At 45.1% G+C, this 24,445-nt stretch overlaps 1 protein-coding gene across 2 annotated transcripts in view; it reads left to right on the forward strand.

Moving 5' to 3' along the window:
• Positions 1-24,445, forward strand: part of Adra1a (adrenoceptor alpha 1A) — a 67,473-nt gene that overhangs the window by 35,962 nt on the left and 7,066 nt on the right. The gene's annotated exons all lie outside the window — the stretch shown is intronic.

Here is a 24,445-nt window from a genome sequence, read left to right on the forward strand (position 1 = left end):
ACAACAACAAAAAAAAAAAACAAGAAAATTGAAACATACTCCTGCTCAGCAATGAAAAGGAATGAGTTATTGGCATGTGCAGTGCTCTCTGAACGAATTTCCAGAGAATGCCTATTTTGTCTGGGTAAATATTAGTATGGCTATCCCTGATATCCTTTGGCTAACCCATGGAATAGCTGTTTTTATCAGTCCATTTTCAACCCATTAAATGTCCTTAATCTCCATCAAATGTCTTAAAAACATTGAATTCATTCAGCCACTGTGAATCTTTCTACTGAAGAATTTAATATATTTATGTTTAAAGTAATTACTGACAGTTAAGGATTTGCTGTTGTTCCTTGGCTCGTTGTCTTCTGACTCTTGTGCAGTTCCTTCGTTCCTCAGTCTTCCGTTGTGATTTGCTATGCTGTAGTGATTGTTTCTTATTCAATACTTTCTCTCTTCCTCGCACATTCATTGCAGGTTTTTACTTTTCGGTAGCTTTGAGGCTTACCCGAAGCATACGATGGCCTACTTTTAGTGGATTGCAATTTAACTTAACCCTGCTCTGTCACGTCTGCCCTCAGGCACACATTTCACCTTGCTGGCGATTTCAGTCTGTGTCTTTTAAATGTGTATATATCCTTCTCAAGTTATTGACACTCTAGTTATCCTTATTCTTCTCTCTTTAATTCTTATGGCAGGACAAACATGATTTTACACCCTGGTTCTACCATATGAGTCTCTAAATTTGTGTACTTACCTTTAGCAGAGAGCTTTACATTTCGTGTTTTCCTGTTAGAAATCAATGTCCCTTCCTTTCAACTTGTGGAACTTCTTTTGCATTTTCTGTCAGATGCATTTTTTGGTTTTTGCCTGGGAAAGTCTCTTTCGGTTTTGAAGGTTAGCTTTGCCTGGTACAATATTATTGCTTAGCAGGTTTTTGTTTATATGGGCATTTACTTGTTTGTGTTTGAATTCCACCACCTTGAATCCGTTATTCCACTGTCTACTAGCTTGAAAACTTCCTGCTGAGAAATAGGCTGCTAGCCTTATGATACTTCCCCAGGATGGAATGAGCTACTTTCAAAACTCTGATCTTTGACTTTCCTCCTCCTCCTTCTCCTCCTCCTCCTCCTCCTCCTCCTCCTCCTCCTCCTCCTCCTCCTCCCCCTGCTCCCCCCCTCCTCCTCCCCCCTCCTCCTCCCCCTGTTCCCCCTCCTCCTCCTCCCCCTCCTCTTCCTCCTCCCCTTCCTCCTCCTCTTCCCCCTCCTCCTCCTCCTCCCCCCTCCTCCTCCTCCTCCTCCTCCCCTTCCTCCTCCTCTTCCCCCTCCTCCTCCCCCCTTATCCCCCTTCCCTCCCCCTCCCCCTCCTCCTCCCCCCCTCCTCTCCCCAGTCCTAGGATTCCCAAATCCCCACCCTTTCCTTTGTTCCTATTTGAGCCACACCAGTGGACTGCTGGGTGGAGTGGGGCAGTGGAGCTGAAGGTCTCTCCACTCGCTCTCTGAGAGAGCTCTGTGAGGAGAGCAAGCTCCCTCCCCTCCAGCGTTGGCTCATGGGAAAGGGATGGCACATCTCCTGATTTCCAGGACCCCCAAGGTGAGTGCCCCTCCCAGGTGATGTTAGAACTCCTGACAGAGAAGGTGGGTGAGAAACTAAAAGCATTCCACTGACTGGCATTTTTTCCTGTTGCGCTTAGAAACTCTTTGAAAAGAGCTCAAGCCATTTTGCAGAATAAAAGTCAGATGAGCACACGGATTCCATCCTTCTTCACCTTTCTTATGTAAATAAAATAGTACCTATTTCCTCACTGGATCCACATAGGAATTCTAACCTCTGTCCCTATAGCAAGTTCCCTTCAAACATTTACTGAGGGATTTTTGAACTTTTATTATTAAGTAGTTGTACGGAGAGGTTACAATTCCATAAATCAGGTTATGAGTACAATGCGTCTTGATCGATGTCACTCCTTCCAAAATTCTCCCCCATTATTCCCCCTCCCTGTGGAGAACGAACTGTACTTTTCTGTTTTTCAGTTCTATGCTATGTGTTTTGATAAACATATGTGTCATGTCACCACCATCAAGGAACAGAAAGCATCCATCATCCCCCAAATTTTCTTTGCACACCTTTCGAGCCCCATAGCTAGCCCTCTGTCCCTCTCAACCACTAACCCATTTCAACAGCACAGTTTGGCCAGTGAAAGAATGGAAAATAAGTGGAATTACACGTTACGTAGCCTTTGGATTGTGGCCTTTCTCACTTAGCATAATGCATTTGAAATGCTTTCATTTTGTTGCCTGAATCGGTATTACATAAACCAACACGAGGTATTTCATCCACCTGGAGTTGATTTTTGTGTACGATGTGCAGTCGGGATCCAATTTACATAACAGGCTGTACAAACACCATTTATTGAAACATCTTTTTCCCATAATCGGCGATGCAGCCTCTGTCGTGCATTAATAACCCATACATATTGAACTTGGGGAAGGTGTTCTATCCTTTTCTCTTAGCCTATTCTCCATTCCCAAGCCAACAGAACACTAGATGCTTTTATATTATTTTGAAACAGGCTTTGTTTTATAGATCCATTTCAGGCCGGCGGAAAGTTGTGCAGACAGTACATTCATACCCCTGTCCCCGCCCCCGCCCCCCCCCCGCCCCATACGTGTTGTTTCCATCATCAACATCTCCTATCAAAATGGTGCCTTTGTTTCCAATGTGCATTGATACATGGTTAGCAGGGTTGGGCGTGGAGATCCACAGTGGATGGCTCTTGGTGCCGACTGCAGGCGCTGCGGCCTACTCAAAGAGCCGGGCTTCCCTAGGGTTCCATCTTGAGGCAGTGTGCCTCCGTTTAGACTTCCTGGAGACAGAGGAGTCACCAGATGGCTTCATCCGCACAGGGACCAGCTGATCTCATCAGCAACAGTGAGCAGGACCCCTGCAGCACCACGGCTTGCGTGTTAACCATCCTTGTCTCCTTCCTTGCTCTGAGGATGGACTTCCCAAAGAAGGCATCCGCATGGATGCTTGCCACAGAACATAAATAGACACCTTGCTCGTTGGTTTTTCTGCCTGCTTCTTATCTTACAGAAGCACTTAGGGCTGTAAGTTCCCAAATGCTGCTCTGACTGCGCTCTGCAAATTTCGATGTGTCTTATTTTTGCTTTGTGTTTGTTTTATTTTTGGTTCTGTTCCCAACAAAGATCTTTCTCTCCTTCAAGACAGTGTCCAGGATGAGGTGGACGAGGTCCCTCACTGGAAATCTTGCTCCTGAGGCTCCCGTCTCTTAGGTGGTGGTCTCCGTTCACGTGGCTCAATGTGACATAAGTCCCCATGTGTCTCTTGTTTACCAATGTCAACAAATGCCCACAAGGCTGCTTGGACCAATGCTACATAAATACTTTGTCAGTTTCCTCTTGGCCTTGGAGAATTGTGTTCCTGTCTCCCAACTGTAACTAGCCACCCACTTACCAGGGAGTTTGTTAAAGTGCACGCATTATGTCGGTTGCAGAAGATTGTTTGGTATTCTAGACTACCCTGTTTTCGACAACAAATCTGCATGAGATCTGTCAGTACTTATGTAAGGCTATAATTTTACCATCTTTCATCACATTATTTAATCCAGTAATTATTATCCATTATTTAATTTGCTAGTGCAAATATGTGACATTTTGCTTTATGTGTCTAGATGGTTTTGACCAATGAAAGGAATAAAATACATATTTCTCTAAATTATTAAAATGAGAGAAGAGGTTGTCCAATAAGGAAGTTCAGGCTTTAAAACTTTTCTTATAATCTGAGCAATGAGACTCAACATTGAGGTCTCACGCACATCCATTCAAAGTAGTCAGGCATGAAAGAATAAGAATATATTTTAATTTTGAAAGTTTCTTTTAAACGACAGGGACTATAGTTATGTAAAACATGATATGAGTGGAATGCTAACTTTTCAAACAACTCAAAACAATATGAACATGTTAAAGGTGCTCTGAAAAATCCCACAAACACCAGGCACCGACATTTCTCTAACTGGAAGGATATACGGAGGCCTGAATCAATGGAAAGAATATAAAAATTTAGATCATTTAGTAGAAAAAGTACTAAAGCTAAATAGAAGGAATTATTCAATTGTGAAATATTAGAGGCTTTTTTTCATCATAGGAGATAATGATCACTAAAAATATTCCTGTAAAGTGGAGGGAAAAAAGTTCATGAAAATCATTTAACAGGGTTTTGGTTTTTTTTTTTTTATTTTGTTAAGATCAGCCAGATATAAATGTTACATGAAATAGTCTAACTTCAAACTTGTCTAACTTCAAGCTTTTTCAACTCCTTTATTATCTTAAAAATATTGCAGTAGCCAAACAAAACACATCACAAGCTGTATTCCGAGGATCACTGGATTCGCTTTTGGAGGCTATGCCATTTGTAGAGAAATCCTCCTCCTGCTCCAAGTTAAAGGGAAAAGGAAGGTCAGCTCTCAACATCATGTAGTCTAGGGTCAAGACTTTTTCTGATGAAATGGTCAGCTCTCCTCAATATCCTATCTTCCTAATGGTTAGCAGCAGAGAATACTCTCATGAGAAGATTGGTAATTTATTTATTTTTTAATCTGTTGGTTACTTTCCAATAGGTAACTTGGTTACCTTGTGAAAATGAACTGGCTGGAGGACTTAAGTAAATTCCCTACCATTGGAAAGGTCCAAGCATGGAATGGGTGCTCCCAGAGAGAGATCCCAGCCAAAGAGCCAATGGATGATTGGATGGATGGATGGATGGATGGATACATTTCCCTCTGGCCCCAAGTTTCTTTTCAAGTTGAATTTTTGTGAACTTCTTTCTTCCCAAGGGATATGCTCCATGAGCCGGAAAGTTGCAGAGCAGGCTGGGGAGAATAAAGACAAGAGAGTCCCAAACTGTTATATTTGCCTTTGTCCGAATCTCACCTTAAAGCACTGGCCCCGTGATGTCTGAACACATGATTTTCCCTGCCCTTGTGGTGACTTAGCTCAGGGAGCAGATATTTACCAGGTTTTTCTTTCTCAGAGCAACTGACAAGCTTCCCACTCCCTTGAAACTAACTGAAAAGCGTGCCTCCCGAGTACTCTGCTGTGCGTTTCGATGCAAGCTGTCCTTTGGCTGGCAATTGTCAAAAGGCTATGGTTGCAATTAATTCTGGAAAATAGCAGGTAAACTACATCAGGACCTTGGGGATTGTTGATAGAACTAATGAGGTTGGCATTTAAGAAAAAAAAACTTAGATGTACCATTAAAAAGGCTACCCTGTTTTAGATGTATGAAGAGCTGGCTTAATGAGGAAGACACTTACTGTGTGATTTTTTTTCCTGGTACCTAAAAGGTTACTTCCTGATCCGAAAATTGTCTCCACATCTTACTTTTAAATTTCCTCCATCAAAATTGGGTACCTATTTTCTGTAAATGTGCATGTTTTACCACTAAGACGGTATCTTTTTGTGAAAGTATTAGTTACTTGGTGATCATTTCTTCTGGGTGGATTAGCAGCTGGAGGAATTTTAGGAACGCATGGACAAAGGAAGAGGAGCGCGTTAGCGTGGCCACTGCGAGGAGTGGAGGCAGAAGAGGAGGAAGAGGAGGCAGGTGGAGCGCATGGAAGTCTGAAAGGAACAACCTTGCAGAGGTCATGTTGGGATCCGCCTCGGCGGGGGCCCCTCAGCGCAGTCTAGCAGCCATGGGGCGATGCTCCCATCCTTCCATCTTACTTTGTTTCAGATCTTAACATAAGTAATCAGTTATAACTGCGCTTCTGGAAAAAAAAAAAAAAGTTCTCGGAGCATTTCATCGCTTGGCACACTTCTAAGAAGACTCGGGCAGATGGTTCCATTCAAGGCACACGTGCAACCTCTCCCCCACCGAGGCAGAGCAGCTGTTGGAGTCTTGTTGCCTGTCACCGACTCTTCGGATGGAACAAGGGGGGAAAGCAAAAACAAACTGCAATCATGAAATCATGCCTACATTCAGGGGAAACTGCAAAGAGGATTCAAGCATGTAGCACTAAATTAATCCAAAGTAGAACTGGCCTGAATCCCCGGGAATGGACATGACAACAACTTTGGCAAAAATGGCATTGGTACATGCCACGACCACACTGATCTTGTCACAAGTGATATAGCCTCTAAACTTATTTAAGTATGAATAGTTTCTAAAAGTAAAGGCTTGTGCAAACTCTGGTAAGGAAAAGGCGGGAAGTAAGGCCGGGCAGTTTTCAAGGGGACATCTCCTTGTTAGAGCCAGAGTTCCACTGCCAGGATAAAAACCACATGCGAAACAGGATGTGGTCCTCAAAGAAGGAAGTTCCACTAATGAGGGGTTTTTAAGGACCAGATTGGTCATGGATTTTACCAAAATGACACAGAAACCCATTTGAAGAATTTTGTTTGTTTGTTTGTTTTGGCCAGTCCTGGGGCTTGGACTCAGGGCCTGAGCACTGTCCCTGGCTTCTTTTTGCTCAAGGCTAGCACTCTGCCACTTGAGCCACAGTGCCACTTCTGGCCGTTTTCTGTATATGTGGTGCTGAGGAATTGAACCCAGAGCTTCATGTATAGGAGGCAAGCACTCTTGCCACTAGGCCATATCCCCAGCCCACAGAAACCCATTTGAGAGGAAAGCATAGCCCTGGATTGATTTGTCACGGTTGTTTTTCTGTGAGTAGATCCATTTTTGCGTCTATTGAGATTAAATCAGTTCATATAGCCTTCACTCTCACTCTTCCTCCTTCTCTCCCTTCTCCTCTCTGGAATAGACCATTCCATTCGTATAGCACATTCCCAGGGTAGAACAGAGTGGGAGCTTAATGCACTTTAATTGCACATATTTACTCTGTAGAAGTCACCAAAAAGTCTATAAAATTTTGTGCTATCATAAATGGGTTACTACACTGTTCATGGCCTCCTCCCGAGTCTCCCATGGAGTTGTAAAGCAATTATCCCCCCAGCCTCTTACGGCAGGGTGACATGCTTGCTGGGAGGAGAATGCGTCCTTCCCTCTCTCAGAATCTCTACTGTCTCTAGGTTTGTCAAAGCTGAGACAGGATTCCAATTCTTTTTCTCATCTCCGAGATAGATCTTTCTTTTGGATCTCCATGTTTTTAAGATAACAGGCTAGCATTTCCCAGAGGTTCTCTGCCTTAGAAGCAGACAGAAATGGCATGAGGCAAAAGGCGTATCTGGACAGTAGTTCAATTTGGCATTGGTGCAAAATTCATTTGGGGAAGTAGGAGGAGGAAGAACTGAAAATGCCCATTGGAGTGATGGTATGGAGACAACTCTAACAGGTGTTAGAGGTGCATGCAGTATGTCCTGTAGCCTAGCAGAGCTGAGCAGATCATGGCAAGCCAAGAGGTCTCCGCTGTAACAGAACTCACCCATCTGCTCCGAGATAGCTCCGCCTCGCACTGCAGTCGGCAACACACACACAGTCCTCATGACCAGCGGGACTCTCCTGCTGGCAGAATATTGATCCTCTGAAGGTTTTCTGAAGTCTTTTGGGTTCTTTCCCAAACTTTTTCTGACCACAAGAATCTTCATTTGCTGACGCACCTGCATAGAGCAGGCACATTGGGAGACTGGGGTCCCGAGCGAACTACAGTACCTTCCTTTGAAGGCTCCTCTGTCTATTGAGAGAGGCAGACATTGAGATTAATAATGCAACGTGCCCTTTCAGAACAACTTCTCAGGCAGATGACATTTACTCTAATTAGTAAAAATTCACCAATGGGGAGGAAGTTCCTTCCAGTCGAATCAGGACGAAGGAGAGTGACATACCACCCTTTTTCCATGTCAAGGTGGCAGTAATTCGTATTGCTCTGATTTCTTTCATTTGCATTTTTTCCATCTATGTGCTTGGTCACAACCTTCTTGTAGCTACACTGTTACTTAATTCTCAGAGCTTTGCTCTAGATGTTGGAATTGACATCATGTGGAACCGGAATGGGGTGTGTGTGTGTGTGTGTGTGTGTGTGTGTGTGTGTGTGTGTGTGTGTGTGTGTTGTGCGACTTCAAAGCTGATTTTGCCACCATGACATGGTTGCTCTCGCTGATGAGCTGTGAAATTCCAATTTCATGGCTTCCCGCTCGTTGTTAATATCAAACAATAAGAAGAAATTAAGTTTTGGTCAGACCTTATCATTGCAATTATTTTTGACACCTCATATTTTTTTGGTCTGAAAAACAGCCAGCCTCAACAGCCTCGCACGCTCTGGCACCGAGACACACAGACCAACTGGTGTTGTTCTAGAACTACACCTCAAATTTGGGCTCCGCGGGCTGTCCACGTGCTGTCATCATTAGATCACGAAACAAGCATGGATTGTGTGTTCGAAAGATCTAGAACTCAAGTCTGCTGCTGTGGTATCCAGGGAGACGTGGGCCCCCGGGAAGTGCAGTTCTTGATATCTCTTGATATCCTGCTCCGTTTCCTGTCACTCAACACAAGCTCACGTGACCAGAACCATACGGCACGTGCCACTTCTGCATTCCCCACAATAATTCTGAGGTGCCTGATACACATATATAACCGTGGGTTAGTTTTTTTATTCTGGAGCAAAACATTACAATTTTTATGCTCTTACCTCTTAACAAACATTCCAACCATTTCCTTTCCAGTTAGGGGACTTTCACAAATCACCCCTCCTTAAGCTTCACACACAAGCCGTTGTGTGAATGGATAGTTTTACTTCTCATGAGTAAGGATCAAGGAAATAAACAGCTACAGACTTGTTTTTTGTCAGCCATGGGGCTTGAACTTGAGGCCTGGGTGCTGTCCTTGAGCTCTTTTGCTCAAGGCTAGCACTCTGCCACTTAAAGCCACAGCCCCACTTCTGGTTTTCTGGTGATTAATTGGCAATGAGTCTCATGAATTTTCCTCCCCAGGCTGGCTTTGAACCACGATCCTCAGATTTCAACTTCCTGAGTAGCTAGAATTACAGGCCTGAATCACCAGCTCCCAGAGTGTGATAGACTTTCGTTTAGCTCTGTCCTTCCTTTTTGTGACTCTACTGGGATTTGAACTCCTCAGGGTCTGGTTCTTGCTAAGAAGGGTCCTGACTGGCTTGAGTTACTTCCCCAGGTCATCTTGGCTTTCATTATTTTTCAAATAGGATTTAATCTATTGCCCTGATCAAGTTAGACCACAATTCTTTTTTTTTTTCTTTTTGCCAGTCTCAGGGCTTGAACTCAGGGCCTGGGCACTGTCCCTGAGCTTCTTTGTGCTCAAGGCTAGCACTCTACCACTGAGCCACATTCCCAGCCCCCAAGTGGTTTTATTGAAAGCTGACTTTCAGAGGTAGGGCTTAGCCGGATGTTTGAGGTCATTGGGGTCATGCCTTTAAGGGGATTATAGGACAGCAGTCTCTGCTCTTCCCTTTCCCACCGTGCTCTGAGGAGAATGAGTTTCCTGTAGTACACAAATCCTCTGTGACGTACCATGCTGCCTGCCCAGGCCTAAAGCAATGAGGACTTTTGCTCATGACTAAAATTTTCAAACCCAGACACCAAAATAAACCTGTGTGCCTTCTAAGTGAAGTGTATATTTTCACCAATATCTTATTACAGTAACAGGAAGCTGAGTAACGGAAGAGTTGGAGCATCTTTTCACAGACATATCAGCTACTTGCTTTTCTTATCTGCTATTTCTGTATCTTCCTCTTCTGAGTGTCTATTGAAGTCTTTTACATATCCTTCTGTTTGGACTTTTTATTACTGAGTTGTAGCACCTCGCATATCTTCCGGATACAACGCTTGTCATATTTACATTGCCAGTCTTGTCTTGCAGATTGTGTTTTGTCTGTTCATTTCCTAGTGCTATCTTTTGATCAACCGTATCTGTCTACTTCTATGTCTACTGCTTCCTAAATTCTATGAAATATATCCCCACTCTAAGACCGTGAGCCGGAGCCTTCTAAAAGCATGAAAGAGTTTGCCTACAAAATCCAGTCACTCTTATACCCTTTGTTAAAGAGACTTTCCTTCGCCCCACCGCCTCGCTTCTGTGCCTCTGCTGAAAAGCCAACGGGCCTCACGCATGTTTCTTGCCCTTCCATTCATCATTAGTGTATCTCCACTCCAGTGCAACACTGCTTCAGAGACTCTAACCCCTCCAGCTTTGTCTTCTCCACGTCACGTTCGCGGTGCTAGATTGATTGTATTTCTGATTGACGTGTCCTCTTTCCTTTGAAGTCAGTTTTGCCGACCATTTGCCCGTTTCACCTGTCTCACTGGACTGACTGGCAACTAGCCTAAACTATTCACTTGCTGGCAGTCCCTCAAGAGGGGTTCAAGAGGCCCTACTCAAGGACACATGGAACGTGCAACAAAGTGGGGGGCTTTTCCCATGGCCTGGGCTCAGCTGAGACCCCAGAACCAGATCCCTGAGGAGTGAAAGCTCCCCTAGTCTAGGAGCAGTGGCAACGCGGAGGCCCCGCCCCCGCAGACCGAATGGACCCGCCCACCCTCAGGAGCCAGCGGGAACTCTAAGAAGGGTTTAGCAGACATTCATTGGCACAGCTGCGTGGGCAGCTTGGAGGACCCGCGTGCGGGCTGCCGGCACCCCGCTGCCCAGCCTTCTCTCTGACACCTTGCCTCCATCCACCTCAGTATCCCTGAGTGACCACTTGGGCCTCCTCCACCCCATGTGAGGACCGCGTTCTTGTGCAGCAGGTGGACAAGGCTAGCGCGGAGCTCACCCCAGTACTTTCTCCTCAGGAGGGCCTCACCCGAAGTGCTGGAGAGCAGCACCTTCGCACTGCACTCCACTCTGCCACTCTTTCTGTCAAGAAAGCGTGTCTGTATCCAGCACCATGGCATGGCTGAAATCCAGCAGGGCACCTTTGAACAACTGCATTCATTAAATAGACAAGGGCCATAGGAACAGCTCAAGAAGTTATTTTAATATCTATTATTGAAATGTGTTACATAGAAGGAAGGGATTGTGTGAGGTATAGCTGGGATGCAAATATGAATAAAGCAAAAGGTCTCCCTAAATCTGGAGGTAAAATAGAAGTAGGACAAATTCTCACATGCCAGAGGCCAATTAATGCCATAAGAGGCAAACACAGAAGTCACGGGAGCACTGGGCAAATGGGTGCCTGGGAGCTGAGTGTATCTGGGAAAGTTCTCTTCATCTTTGCTTTCATCTTAGTATTGAAGAATGGTAGCCAGGCCAGGCTCTGGTGGCTCGCACCTATAAGCCTTGATACTCAGCTTGCTGAGATTAGACAATCACAGTTTCAAGCCAACCCAGGCAGGAAAGTCCATGAGACTCTATTAACCAGCAAAAAGAAAAAGAAAAAAATCCCTCAATGTGGAGCTGTGGCTCAGGTGGTAGCATGCCAGCTTTGAACAAAAAAGCCCAGGGACAGCACCCTGGCCCTGAATTCAAACCCCAGAACCCTCACACAGAAAAAAAAGAAGATAAAGAAGAAAAGAAAAATGGCAATCTACATAACTCTCAAAGTGTCTTCCGTGTGAACGCTCTTGTAGTTTATAAAGCTTGTCTCTTACTGACAGATACTGTTCTAGTTCTATTTTTCATGAGACTCCAATGAGTTATTGCATGCATATTTAACGGCATGTCAAGATAACTACATAATTCTCTCTGCCTGGAAAAATAATTTGGGAATGAAAAATGTCGTTTGAACAAAAAGTAAATGAGAATAAGCAGGAGAGAGCGAACATTAACTTTTGATGAGTATAAGCCAGGGAATCATCTATTTAGATCTGTGTAATGTAGTGGGAATCCTTTCTAAGCCTGTTCTTGCTGAGTGCAATGCTTCGTGCCTAGAATACCAGCTCCACCAGAGCTGGAGGCAGAAGAATTTTGAGGCTAGCCCAGGCAAAGTTCACTACACCTTATCTCAAAGACAAACAACAAAAAATAGAAACGAAGGTCCGTATGGTAGAGAGTTTGCCTACCATGTGCCAGGTCCTAGGTTTAATCCCCAGTACTCAAAAAAATAGCAACAAAGCAATGTTCTTTCTGTATGGGGTAAGAAAGCGGTGCTTTCTGGGCAGGAGAAGTGTAGAATCTCTCCCATCCAACCCGCAGAAAGAGAAGACAGCTTTGAGCATCTCTGGAATCTCAAGACAGGTTCATTGGTCAGTGAAGACAATTTGCACCTGACTAAGTCAAACAGACAGCTAGCTTGCCGACTTGAAATGTCCTTATCCTTCCTCTTCAGTTCTACGGACACAGTGAGTGCTTAGTCATTATTACCTGAAGTGGCCACCATATCTGGACCACATTTGCTTTGAAATTGCTCTTGAATCCTTCTTCCCACAGCCTTAACAAATACATCCGATGGTGATTCTCAGACTAGGACTCTCGTGCCGCACTGCCTCCTTCAAACTAAAAACAAAAACCCTTCTAAACCTTGGACACTGTGACCTGTGTGTGTCATACTTATCCTATAACATGTAAACCCTGAGAAAGCTTTGTAAGTTTTTTTTTAATTTCTTTAAGAATAATCATGATAAATACAATAATAATAGTAATCGACTCCCTAGGTATTAAGGTACACAACATTTGTGTGAAATGAAACTTTATTTTCCAAATTTAAAAGTAGCAATTTTAAAACCTTTTTTTTTTTCAGAAGTAGCACTGTCGCTCAAGTGGTAGGGAGATGGCCTTCAACAAAATGAGCTCAAGGAAGTGCCTGGGCCCTGAGTTCAAGACCAACAAAAAATAATAAATGACATGCTTTCAAATGTCTTTAATGTCTGGCTAGAAAAGACAGCAAAGTCCTCATACCTGCTTCTGGAGTTTGATATGTTACAATAAATCATGTCTTGCCATCTCTGAAACATTCCATTATACTCAAGAGGGGATGAAAATGAGAGACACCAAGACAGATAAGGCCTTGGTTTTATTATGAATTTCTTTTCCACCTTGCAGGTGGAGATGCTCTAATATGCTTCTCTTCGTTGCTCGCTTGATTCTAGCCTCATCTCTATCAATAGTTGCTCAGTGAGTGAGAAGACCTCACATGTTTGTCCTGAATGGATCTGCCTTTCAATCTGGCCATATCCAAAGTTTCCTGAGAGCACACATTGCAAAGACCTCCCAAAAATCATGATATCAAATCCAACCGCCTCCAACTCATTTCCAGGACCTCCATCCTGGCATTGTGTGTTGTGATTGACAGGTGGGTTTCTACTATTCTTGACCCATAACTTATGAGCCCAGGGGGCCAAGTCTCACCATTTCATGAGTTAAAGACTTAAAGAAAGTTTTAAGAAACTTGGAAAGGTAAACAAAGGCAACAAAACATCTTAAGTGATTAGTTTATCTGACATGCTATCGTTCTTTTCAATTATTATAGAAATTATCCAATATACAAATAAAGAGAATAATGTAACAATGTTAATGTATTTTACATGATCAATCAATAGGGAGACAGTATTGTTTTATTCAAAACCAAGTAAGGCCATGATGTAATCCTAACTGGTTAGGAAATGGAGATCTACAGAATGGCAATTTTGGCCAACCTGAACAAAAGCATATGGAGACCACATCTCGATAAACAAGCCAGGCACAGCGGTTCATGTCTAGTATCCCAGAAACATGGCAGGCATAGGCACAAAGACCACAGTTTGAGAGCTATCCCAGACGGAAAGCTTGAGCCCGGATCTGAAAAGTAAGATCAAACAGGCTGGAAGCATGGCTTCACGGGGTAGAATAATCACCTAGTACACATGAAGCTCTGAATTCAAATCCCAGTACTACTAGGAAGCTTATGGCATACTTGAGGATTCTGAAAAATATGCGTGTCACATGAATATAAAGCTTGGATGCCACAATTCCTGAGGATAAATTTTCTGCTCCTTCTTGACCGAGACCTAGCTCATCTCTTCAAATTTACGGAGATCCCTCCGATGATTTGCAATCTTCTCCTGAAGGGACTTTGCCCTTCTTGGTACTTGGCAGTACTTCCTTTCTCAGTACTGGGGGCGGGAGAAGCGGGAATGCTTCCCCCCCCCCGCCCCGCCCCCCGACAGCTTTGCTCAGGCTTATTGGACAGGAAAGGTAGGGGCTTTGCGGTGAGTCAGCTTAAATGCGCTACTTAATCCTAATGACTTTCTACTTTCTCATCCATTGCTGCTAGCTTCTTTTGTTTAAAGGTTGCGGTCCTTTTTTAACTCACCTAGCATAATGAGCGTCACTTCCTCCCTGTCGGGGCAGAGCTTATTGGAGGCTCTGCCAGAAAGTTCAACTTTGGTTTCTCACATATGATTATCATTTTCAGAATTTCCAAGTCTCAGGTCATTGCAAGTTCAGTTTATTCTTCAACTGAATAAATATAGGTAGATAATTTGTTGTGTGTACACTGTAGTCATTCACTTCAACATAGATTAGCCAGATTTTCTATGAACCTTTTTTCTTTTTTATAGTTCCTATCGTTTGGTCCATACGATTTGTTAACTGCATCTCTTATTGGCAAGTGTGTCATTGATCAACATAGAACCATCAGTCACTGTATACAACAATCTAGAATTCTGGTACCTAGTGAATCTCCTTGTCATTTACTGCTATTGTCACAGCTGAAGTGCCAGTGCATTTCGTTGCAGGCAGAAATGTAAATTGAAGTCGCCTCAACAAAGAGAAATTTAGAAATAAGGATTCAAATACTTGTCAAAAATTTATGTCATATGACCTAGAATTCATTTTCCAAGAATTTATCTTGAAAAAAAAATATTCCAAAATGTACCTCCAAATCTAGCCACACAAATGTTTATTTCATAGTTATTTATAACAGAAAACTTGGAAAGACTCAATATGTTCAAATCAGCAAAGGAAGATAAATAAATTTTGCTGTACTCAGATGATGAAATGCTGTCATAAAAAAATATGTTCTGAATTAAAAATGAAATAGAAGAATGTCAGTGATTTGAAAATGAAAAAAAAATGTTGGTCAGAAAAAGCATGTGATATAAATACAATCCCAGTTGTTTAAGATATAATCATTGCTATGATACTGCCACTCAAAGGGCCAGATTTGACAGGAAGGAATCAGGCATGTAGATGGATGGATGGATGGATGGATGGATGGAGATATAGTTATAGATATTGCCACTCAAAGGGAAGGCTTTGATAGGAAGAAATCATGTATATAGCCAATTTCTTGAGAAAACAGAGGGGCTCCAGGACACAAAGAACTAATAGGTGCGTTAAGAGAGCTGTCACCAAATTGGACTTGTGATCCATCCTGGAGAAGGGAGGGCAAAGTAATCTGTAAGAGGCCCTATGAGGAACTCCTCCTGGAGACTGGTATAGTGAGGTGGCGGGTTATGGCAGTGGTGGAGGTGGGGAGACATGGAGAGACACTTGAATCCAATAGGCCAGGTCCTTTGAAAGTGTCAAGAAGAAGACACCAAGACTGACCTCCGTGGTAGACATCTTTTTCAATGCTGTGACAAGTGCCTCAGAGAAACCATTTGAAGGGAGGGGCCTGGGGATATGGCCTAGTGGCAAGAGTGCTTGCCTCCTACACATGAAGCTCTTGGTTCGATTCCCCAGCACCACATACATGGAAAACGGCCAGAAGTGGCGCTGCGGCTCAAGCGGCAGAGTGCTAGCCTTGAGCAAGAAGAAGCCAGGGACAGTGCTCAGGCCCTGAGTCCAAGCCCCAGGACTGGCAAAAAAAAAAAGGGAGGAAGGATTGCTTGTGGCTCACAGTTTCATAGATCCCGGTCCGGCAGGTCAGGGGAGGATACAGAGCAGAGCCATTCAGCGGACAGCAGCCAGGAGGTAGAGAGGGACAGCGGTAGGTTTTAAGCAATTCGTTTTATATCAGGTAGAGTTAGGCTTCAGGGTGATGATCTAAAATGTTTTCGGAGCTATGATTCTCAATTCTGTTTTCCAAATAGAAATCTCTGTCCATGTGTAACATTGTTCATGATCAAATGTGAGGTTACATTCAAATATAGAATTCCTTGACCCACAAAAGAATTTTTCAGTATTTTTTAAATTGGTGACTCCCTCCCCACCCCCACCACTGAGAAATCACATTTTTAGATTCCAAAATGGCGTCTTTGATTTGTACAGTGAGCTATTAAAATTCCTGGCTAGATCTGCTGTTTCTGTGAGGATACCAGCCGCATTTGACAGAGGTCTAGTCTAGTTGGAGCCGAGGCTGGTCACCTCCAGACAGGGCTGGAGAGAAATGGCGGAACTCACACAAGTCCTCGGGTCCAGCTAGGGGAGGCTTGTGTCCAGGAGTTGGGAGGTGTGGGTCCGCAGATTCCCGCCCTCCACAGAGCCGGCCGCTCCTGCTGGAGGTCAGGAGACATTGTCTCTGAATGACCCAGTGGCCTGGCATGTTGTTTCCAAGTAGGGAACTTGTCCAGGGGGCATGGACTAGGCGTGGCACACAGCAGGACAGCACTAAAAGTCCCTTTGCCTCGGCCGCCTTCACCCTTTTTCTTACACAAACACCAGCCAGCAAACCCATGACTTGACTGGCAAGAATCCAGACTCGGACTCACGGGGGCCTTCCGGCCCAACGCAAAGGGCTTGGTCCCCGCAGAAGGCCCGAAGCCCCGCACTTCCTTCTTGGAAGACCGAGTTTGGTTGTTGATGTCACCGCTTTGGATTGATGGTGTTTGGTCAAGGGCTCAGGTCCCACAAACATGAGACAAGATGACAGCTCTCATATCTTAATTACACGCTTCAGTCCTCCCCCGGGGGACTCTGTAAAATATCTTTTTATAAGTACCGGGAGTAATCATTTTATGAAGTGCCTGCGACTTAGCCATATAAAATTCTGTGGCGGGTGGTCTTATTTTCATGGAAATAGGAGTATCGTGAAGCTGTGGAAGATAAACTTTAGGAATGTGAGCCGGGGTGGGCTCTCCTCAGTTTCAGACCGTATTTACAGCTGTGAGTTGTTGGAGCAGGAGCTGGATTCCACAAGTGGTATGTGCCTTTAAAAAGACTGCAGTCATAGAGTTTGATGGTGTTCATACAGTTGGATTGCCAGGAGCCCAGTCGAAGGTGTGGAGGAGATGGCAGTGAAATGAAAGGACAAAATGTTCTGCCTTTGAGGACAAAAAGTAACTAAGACAAGCGAAGAAGGCAGGAGCAGGGGCTATTGGTAAAAGTAGCCGTTATTCGGTGGGTAGGAAAAGGGGACGAGAAGAGGGTGCAAAGGCTGATTGGTGCCCTAGAAGGCAGCATGGGGGGGAGGACTGTGCTTCCGGAAGCTGGGTGGTCCAGGAACCTTTGGTGTGGAGATGAAAAGGTATTTGAGACGAAGGTGACACTAAGAAGAACAACAGTATTTGAAAAATAAGCTAAGGGCTGAGAGAGACACCCTTCTAAGGAAGCGGCCCATAAGAGAACTTGAAGACGTCTACTGCTAGCTGTGTCCTCAGCCTCCTGAGGGGGAAATGATTCTATCCTTGCACCTTTCGAATTATTTCTTCCCCACGAGGAAATCCTCTAGGGAAGACACGTTCTCCAGGGATCCATGCAGCGGGCCCTGCCGTTCCTCAAGCTACTGTGTGGCTCTGGCTCAGTACAAGTATGGGGCAGACACGTCCCTCCTTTCCAAGGGGACTTTGTTGGCCAGTGAGACAACCCTGTTGTTGTTGTCGCCATGGTGGTCCTGCGGTTGTTCTCTGGACCTCGCACTTGTGAACGCCCTGCCACTTGACGCCCCCCACCAGCCCTTTAAAAGAAACACTTGAGTTACCGTTGGGACGGGATCTTGCCGCGTGGCCCAGCGCCTGCCTCGAGTTGTGATCCTCCTATCTGTAGCCTCTCACCAAGCCGCACGACCGACTCGCTCGTGGTACCACGCCCGGCTGAATGAGGCAGAACCAGTCACGAACTTTTGGTAGGGGATGGCTTTGAACTGCAGTCTTGCGGCCCTTGCAGGGGGCTAGTGTGCGAGGCACGAGCCACGTGGCTACCCTGGGATCGCGTTACCCCTATGCTGAGTGTCCTAGGCTCGCCGGGAGACCCTGAGGAGTGCCGCGCCTCTAGCAGAAGTATGGAGGGTGACTTCACGTCTCCCCACGTGGCGCTTGCCTCGCCTGGGTTGTCAGGAACCGTGACGTCACAACGGTGGCCCTACGCCACACCCCCACCGCGAGAACTGGGGGCGGTCCTCTACCGCACACGGGCAGGCCCCACAGGCCCCGACCTGCCCCCCTTGGATGCCGTGTTTCCACACCGCACGCGTTCTGCACCTGCCCTCGCGCCCGCCCCTCTGCTGGGCCTCCCCTTGTCTGGTCTTCACGCTTCTGATCAGAAAGTTCAGGAAAGACCCCACACACTGACTCTCAAGGGAGCCTGAGACATGCACTGTGCGGCTCCAGGCCCCAGTGAAACAACAGAAGGAGAGAGCTTTCCGGAGAGGCACTGCGGGCGCCCGCTGGCCCTGTCTGTACGCTGGGCGTGCTCGGGCAGACAGAGAGGCCGCGCAGAGTGAGCAGCTGCAGATGCTGCTTGTCTGCACCAGCTGAGAACCAGGCCTCGCCCTGTTCGCCATCACCCCAGGCCACGGTGAGAAGCCCACCGAGTTACAGATTTCTCCCCAGGAAATACCCTCACATGCAAAGACTTGGACTCAGTTTCACAGGAAGTCCAGCTAGGGCTCTTGAGTCGTGAGACCAGGGCTTCCATTCACGATAGCCAGCATTCTTAGGGAAAATTCTAGGCAGCTACCACAGAGATGTCTGGCTGACTGAGAACGGCCTACTGGAGGCCTTGCGTGACCCCAAGAAGGCACTGTCGGGTCACCGCAGCTCAGCCAAACTTGCAGGTCATCCGGTTGACCCCAAGAGGATAAGAAACGGAGTCTGTTCTTGTCCTGTGATGCCCACAGCTTTTCTCTGGGGTTTCAGTGGTATAGCCTGAAGCTTGCTTGGCACTGGAGCTCCTTGGTACAAAGCTTGGTGCTTCCTTGTGTAACAGCTGTTTCTCTCCTTTGTTCACTAGCTGAAGAGACCACTGGCCAAACAATGAGAAACAATTAAGAGTGATTTTCTCCCCTTTAGAGTGATTTTTGCTTCCCCTTCGGAGTCCATGTTCTCTAAAGTCATTTAAACACTAATTTTCAGAATGTGATGTGCTGCTGACAAGCCTGAACAGTACATTCTGGCTTGTTAAATAAAGCAGTTAATGATACCACCTTCCTTCTCCTTCGGTAATGGGCAAAGCCTGTTGCCATCGCACGACACTCGGACATAGTGTCCCATGAACACTTGCCATGCCAGCGTAGGGTTGCTCAATGACCCACAAAGGCTGGGGGTGGAAATGAGTGAGATGACAGGTTCTAAGCTGGTCCTGACTTTGTTGTGAGAGAGCCATTGAGTCAGCTTTATTTATAAAGGGGATCTATCAGATCTCGCCAGTCTTCATTCACAGCTTAGATATTTACGACTCCAACTCACTGGAGTTGAATCACAAGCCGAGGACTCTCAGAGGGGTCATTAAAGAGACTTGTCAAGTTTTCACATAAGTAAAGGAAGCCCAGACCCTGGGAGGCTAGAAGATTGACTGGGTTTTCTGCTTCCATTCTGAGAGTCACCCTGATTCTGAAAGAAATTTTTTAACTTAAAAGAGGCTCCCTAATTACTGGTGCCAAGCTGGAATTAGATAATTCCATTTCTAGTCTTGTGGATATAGCAAACTCACAAAGGAGACCAACACTTGCAATAAATAAATAAGCACATGTTTTTTAACAGTGTCAGAGAGGGAAAACAATGTTGTTACTTTATAACTAAAGTTGGACTGTAATGACTCAGACTTTGCTAAAATAAATCCTAATATCACCTCCATAAGCCCAGTAGATAAACCCCAGATCAAAATGAGAAAGCAAATGGCCTCCATGTAGAGATATCATTTGAAATCACCCGTTTCCATTTCTCCTTGGAATTTAGAAGCTTCTACCTTGGAAGAGAAGGATCTGAATTTCCAAAGGTGAGGAAACTATCGGTGGTGGTCAGTCTTGAACACCTGCTTTACCACGTCCATCTGGCCAGTTTGGGAAAGTTTAGAAAGACTCCCAAGTTCTGCAGCAACTAAAGAACAGAAGGAAAAACTCAGTGAAGGAAAGTTCCTCCAGGGACTTGGGGATTTTTCCAAAGTCCAAGAATTAAATTAGGCAAATTCACATGCAAAGGATGACCTGACCTACAAGCATGTTCAGGAAATTAAGCCGGGAGCCATTGGCTCCTTTTCAGGCAGAGTCTAGGCAGAGATTGTTGAGAAGTAAAACTCAGCTTGGTGAGAAGAGAAACAGGAGCCCCTATTCTCATGGAGGGAGCTCGGAAATCGGCCTCTTCTTAGGAAGTATAACGACAAAAACTGGACTACTAAATATCACATGACAAATCAAGAACGAAAAGGCAGAGTGACACAAAGAGAAAACCAGGGGACTGGAAAGAACCAATGCACAAAGGAACCACACTGCAGAGGGGAAGCGGGGTGCGGGAGTGAAGCAAGAACCGACGGCTTCAAGGCAGAGAAGGAAAGTCACAGAATACGTGGTAAGACAGAAACAGAAGACAAGGAGACCCCGTCACTCATTCAGCTGGTAGTGAGAGCCAGGAGATCAGGGGCTCCACGGGACCTGGGCAAGCCTTTCAGGTACCATTGTGCTGGGTTCAAGAATTTCAGAGTGAGCAACCTGGAACTACTCAACTGGAACTTATTCCCCACTGATGGAGTGAGGGCATCTGTCCTCCTTCCTTCTGCTGCCTTTGCTTTTGGTCTTCCGTGCCCGGGTGGATAGAGGAATGGTCGTAGCATGCTTCTGCTGTCTTCCCACACTAAAAAGTATCATCAGTGTCAAGGAGTGAGGGATTGGCTGAACATAGCATCTCCCTCCTGGAATCCTAAACATGCTGAAGGCAAAGATCAGTAGAATCACAGTTCAAAGACAGCCCAGACCAAAAATTCCAAGAGACTCCCACCTCTACCAGGAAAAGGCTGGATGTGGTCCATGGAAAGTGTGAACAGGAGGGTCCTCTCCAGCCTGGCCTGGGCATACATGAAAGACCTTATTTTTTTTTCTTATTTATTGTCAAAATAATGTACAGAGAGGTTACAGTTTCATACGTTAGGCCTTGGGTACATTTCTTGTACTGTTTGTTACCTCCTCCCTCATTCCCCCCTCCCTCCCTCCCCCTTTCTTTCTCCCCCCATGAGTTGTTCAGTTGGTTTACACCAAACAGTTTTGCAAGTATTGTTTTGTAGTTGTTTGTCTTTTTATCCTTTGTCTCTCGATTTTGATATTCCCTTTCACTTTCCTAGTTCTAATACCAGTATATACAGTTTCCAATGTACTCAGATAAGATATAGATAAGATAGTGCAGGTACAACCACAGGAAGGGGATACAAGAGGATCATCAACGATAGAAGCTACAGTTTCACATGGCATGTTGAAAGTAATTACAACAGCGATATAACAGTCGTTTCCATAACATGAAGTTCATTTCACTTAGCATTATCTTATGCATTCATAAGGACATAGCTATTAGGCTCTTGTGATCCTCTGCTGTGACTAGCCTAAATCTGTGCTAATTATTACCTATGAGGGAGATCATAGAGTCCATATTTCTTTGGGTCTGGCTCACTTCACTTAGTATAATTTTTTCCAAGTCCTTCCATTTTCTTACAAATAAGGCAATGTCATTCTTTCGGATAGAGGCATATAATTCCATTGTGTATATGTACCATATTTTCCTGATCCATTCATCTACTGAGGGGCATCTAGGTTGGTTCCATATTTTAGCAAAGACAAATTGTGCTGCGATGAACATTGTTGTGCTGGTGGCTTTAGTGTGTTCTTGTTTGTGGTCTTTTGGTAGATGCCCAAAAATGGGGCTGCTGGGTCATAGGGAAGCTCTATGTTTAGCCTTCTGAGGAATCTCCATACCGCTTGCCAGGGTGGCTGAACCAGTTTACATTCCCACCAACAATGAAGTAGGGTTCCCTTTGGCCACATCCCCTCCAACCTTTATTATTGTTAGTTTTCTTGATAAAGGACATTCTTACTGGGGTGAGGTGGAATCTCAGTGTTGTTTTGATTTGCATTTCTTTTATGGCCAGTGATGTAGAGCACTTTTTCATATGTCTCTTGGCCATTCTCATTTCAAGACCTTATTTCTTTCTAACAATGAAAGCAAGAAGCAAGAACAATGGAAGCAAGACTGGGTGTGTGGCTCCAATGATAAAACACCCACTTACCAAACACAAAGCCCATTAAAATCCCACCACTGTAAGACAGAGAGAGGGAGGGGGAGAAAGAGACAGAGAGACACACAGAGAGAGAACAGACAGATATAAGAAGCAACAGAAGTTGTGGGGGACTGAGTTCTCTCGATGACCCTGAGCTAGGCAAGTTTGGACAGCGAGGGAGACGGCAGGATGAGGGACTCTGACAGGAATGGGGCAGTTGCAGATCTTTGCCAAGCCTGACTCCAGCTCCAGCTTCCCTTCCAAAGAGAAGAAAACACATCTGAAAAAGACAGGCTGAGGATGGGAGATGAGAGGCACATCAACGGGAGAAACCAGCCCTTTGCTGTCTCTTCTCCCACTTTGGAAAATGTCTAAAGGAAATATCATTCGAAATCCTCCGCCTGGCTAAGCCATTTGGCTCCCAGAGAAGGAAGAGATTTCCAAGCAAAAGCGGATCCCCTCTGACAGATGCCCCTGGAGTCATCAGACTGGGAGTGAACGAATCTGTACTAGGTTTAGACGTGTCTGGATGTTGTCCCACCCTTAGTGGGAATAAACCGAGTGGTGCTGTTTATGGGAAGGTCTTTGGCCTGGAAGTATCTCCCACTCACCATCTGAAAAGCCAATGTCCAAATATGTTCTTGGATTAGCAAGCAAATATCCCTGAAAGATTGAAGCTGGAGACGAATTTTCCAACCCAACCTTAATATGTCAGTTCTCCACCGGCATATACTGCGGGGTGTTCTTGCAAACTAGCCAAGAGTGCTCTACAGTTTGTTGAAAGTGTAAACTCGTTGACTCTTTCTCACTCTGTGCCTCAGCTTCGTGGAAGGCTGATGGTTGTTTCAAGTGGGGCACGTAAACAAGGGAAGAACTTCCTTTACTTCTGGCAGTGTGTATGTAGCTTGAGGATCCCAGGAAAGAGAGCGCCCTGGCTCTGGACTTAAGGAATGGGGCATGAGGGAAGAGGAGGGGGAATGAGAGGCAGATAGCCACATGGAAATGGTGAGACTTAGGAGCACAGGGCTGGACTCTGTAAGCCGAGAGAGTGTCCTTGAAGGAATCCTGGGAAATTTCAGGACTCTTGGCTCTCTGTAATAGCATTCACATTCATAGCTCATGTATTTTGTTGTTGCTCAGTAAAATTCTTCAAATAAGGGAAATACTCTCCCCCGTCTTGATGATTTATTTGGAAATGAAATCTCCAGACAAGCTGGTTTTTGCTATACCCGGCTCATCCATGCCTGGGGTCATTAAGCATAGGGAAAGGTGGGCATTGTGAAACAGATTCTCATAATCACACAGCTGGCCCTGGTACAAAGAAGTGCTGGATAGTATATAGGCGTTGTAATGGGAGGCAAATCTTCCCTGGAGTTGGCCATACTCACCTAGCACCTGTAGCTGTAAAATTGACTACTTTCTGTACTCTCCTCGGTAGCACATGCACTAAAAGTCCAACTGGAACTGATTCAGAAAGCATTCCTCTGTATGTATTATTCTATATATTTTCAGATCCCATGAAAAAACTGAGGCCCTGAAATCAGACTGCCTAATATGAATCCCAGCCCTACCAGAGACCATATGAGTAACTTTAGCTGAGCTTTCCAGCCTCCTGAGTTGGCACTTTCTCTTTTTGTAAAATACAAGTCACGTCACTCTTAATATCACTGGAGGTAACTGCAATGCGTGGAAAGCGCTCATCACCGGGAGGAAGCGGGTAAAAGGCCACCATAAAACTCCACACAGAGCCTATAAAATTAAGGAAATTGAGGGAAGGGCCAGGGTTGGAGGAATGAGGGAAATTGATAAAAGGGGTGACCTAGATCAAGACGCATTGTATTCAAAGACTGGCAGCCTTGGCAGGAAAATCCATGAGACTCGGTAATTATCTGCCCAAAAAGTCGAAGTGGAGCTACGGCCCGAGTGATAGAATGCTAGTCTTAAGCAAAAATGCTCAAGGACAGCTCACAGGCCCTGAGTTCAATCTGTAAGATTGGCGCGCATGCGCACGTGTGCGCTTGCACACACACACACACACACACACGTACAACTTTCAGGAGGGAACAAATGCAAACATTTTGGCTGCATGTGCATAGCACTGAGTCACAGACTAAATGACTGTTTTCAAGTCACCAAATTGAAATGAGGATTCTTTGAACGTATTCCAACTTGTTTTACAATTCAGGCAGGACACTTTATATAGTCTACTCAGTCCAGAGGTCATTTTCCATCTTTG

The sequence above is a fragment of the Perognathus longimembris genome, chromosome 21, assembly GCF_023159225.1.
Source record: "Perognathus longimembris pacificus isolate PPM17 chromosome 21, ASM2315922v1, whole genome shotgun sequence".
NCBI lineage: Eukaryota > Metazoa > Chordata > Mammalia > Rodentia > Heteromyidae > Perognathus > Perognathus longimembris.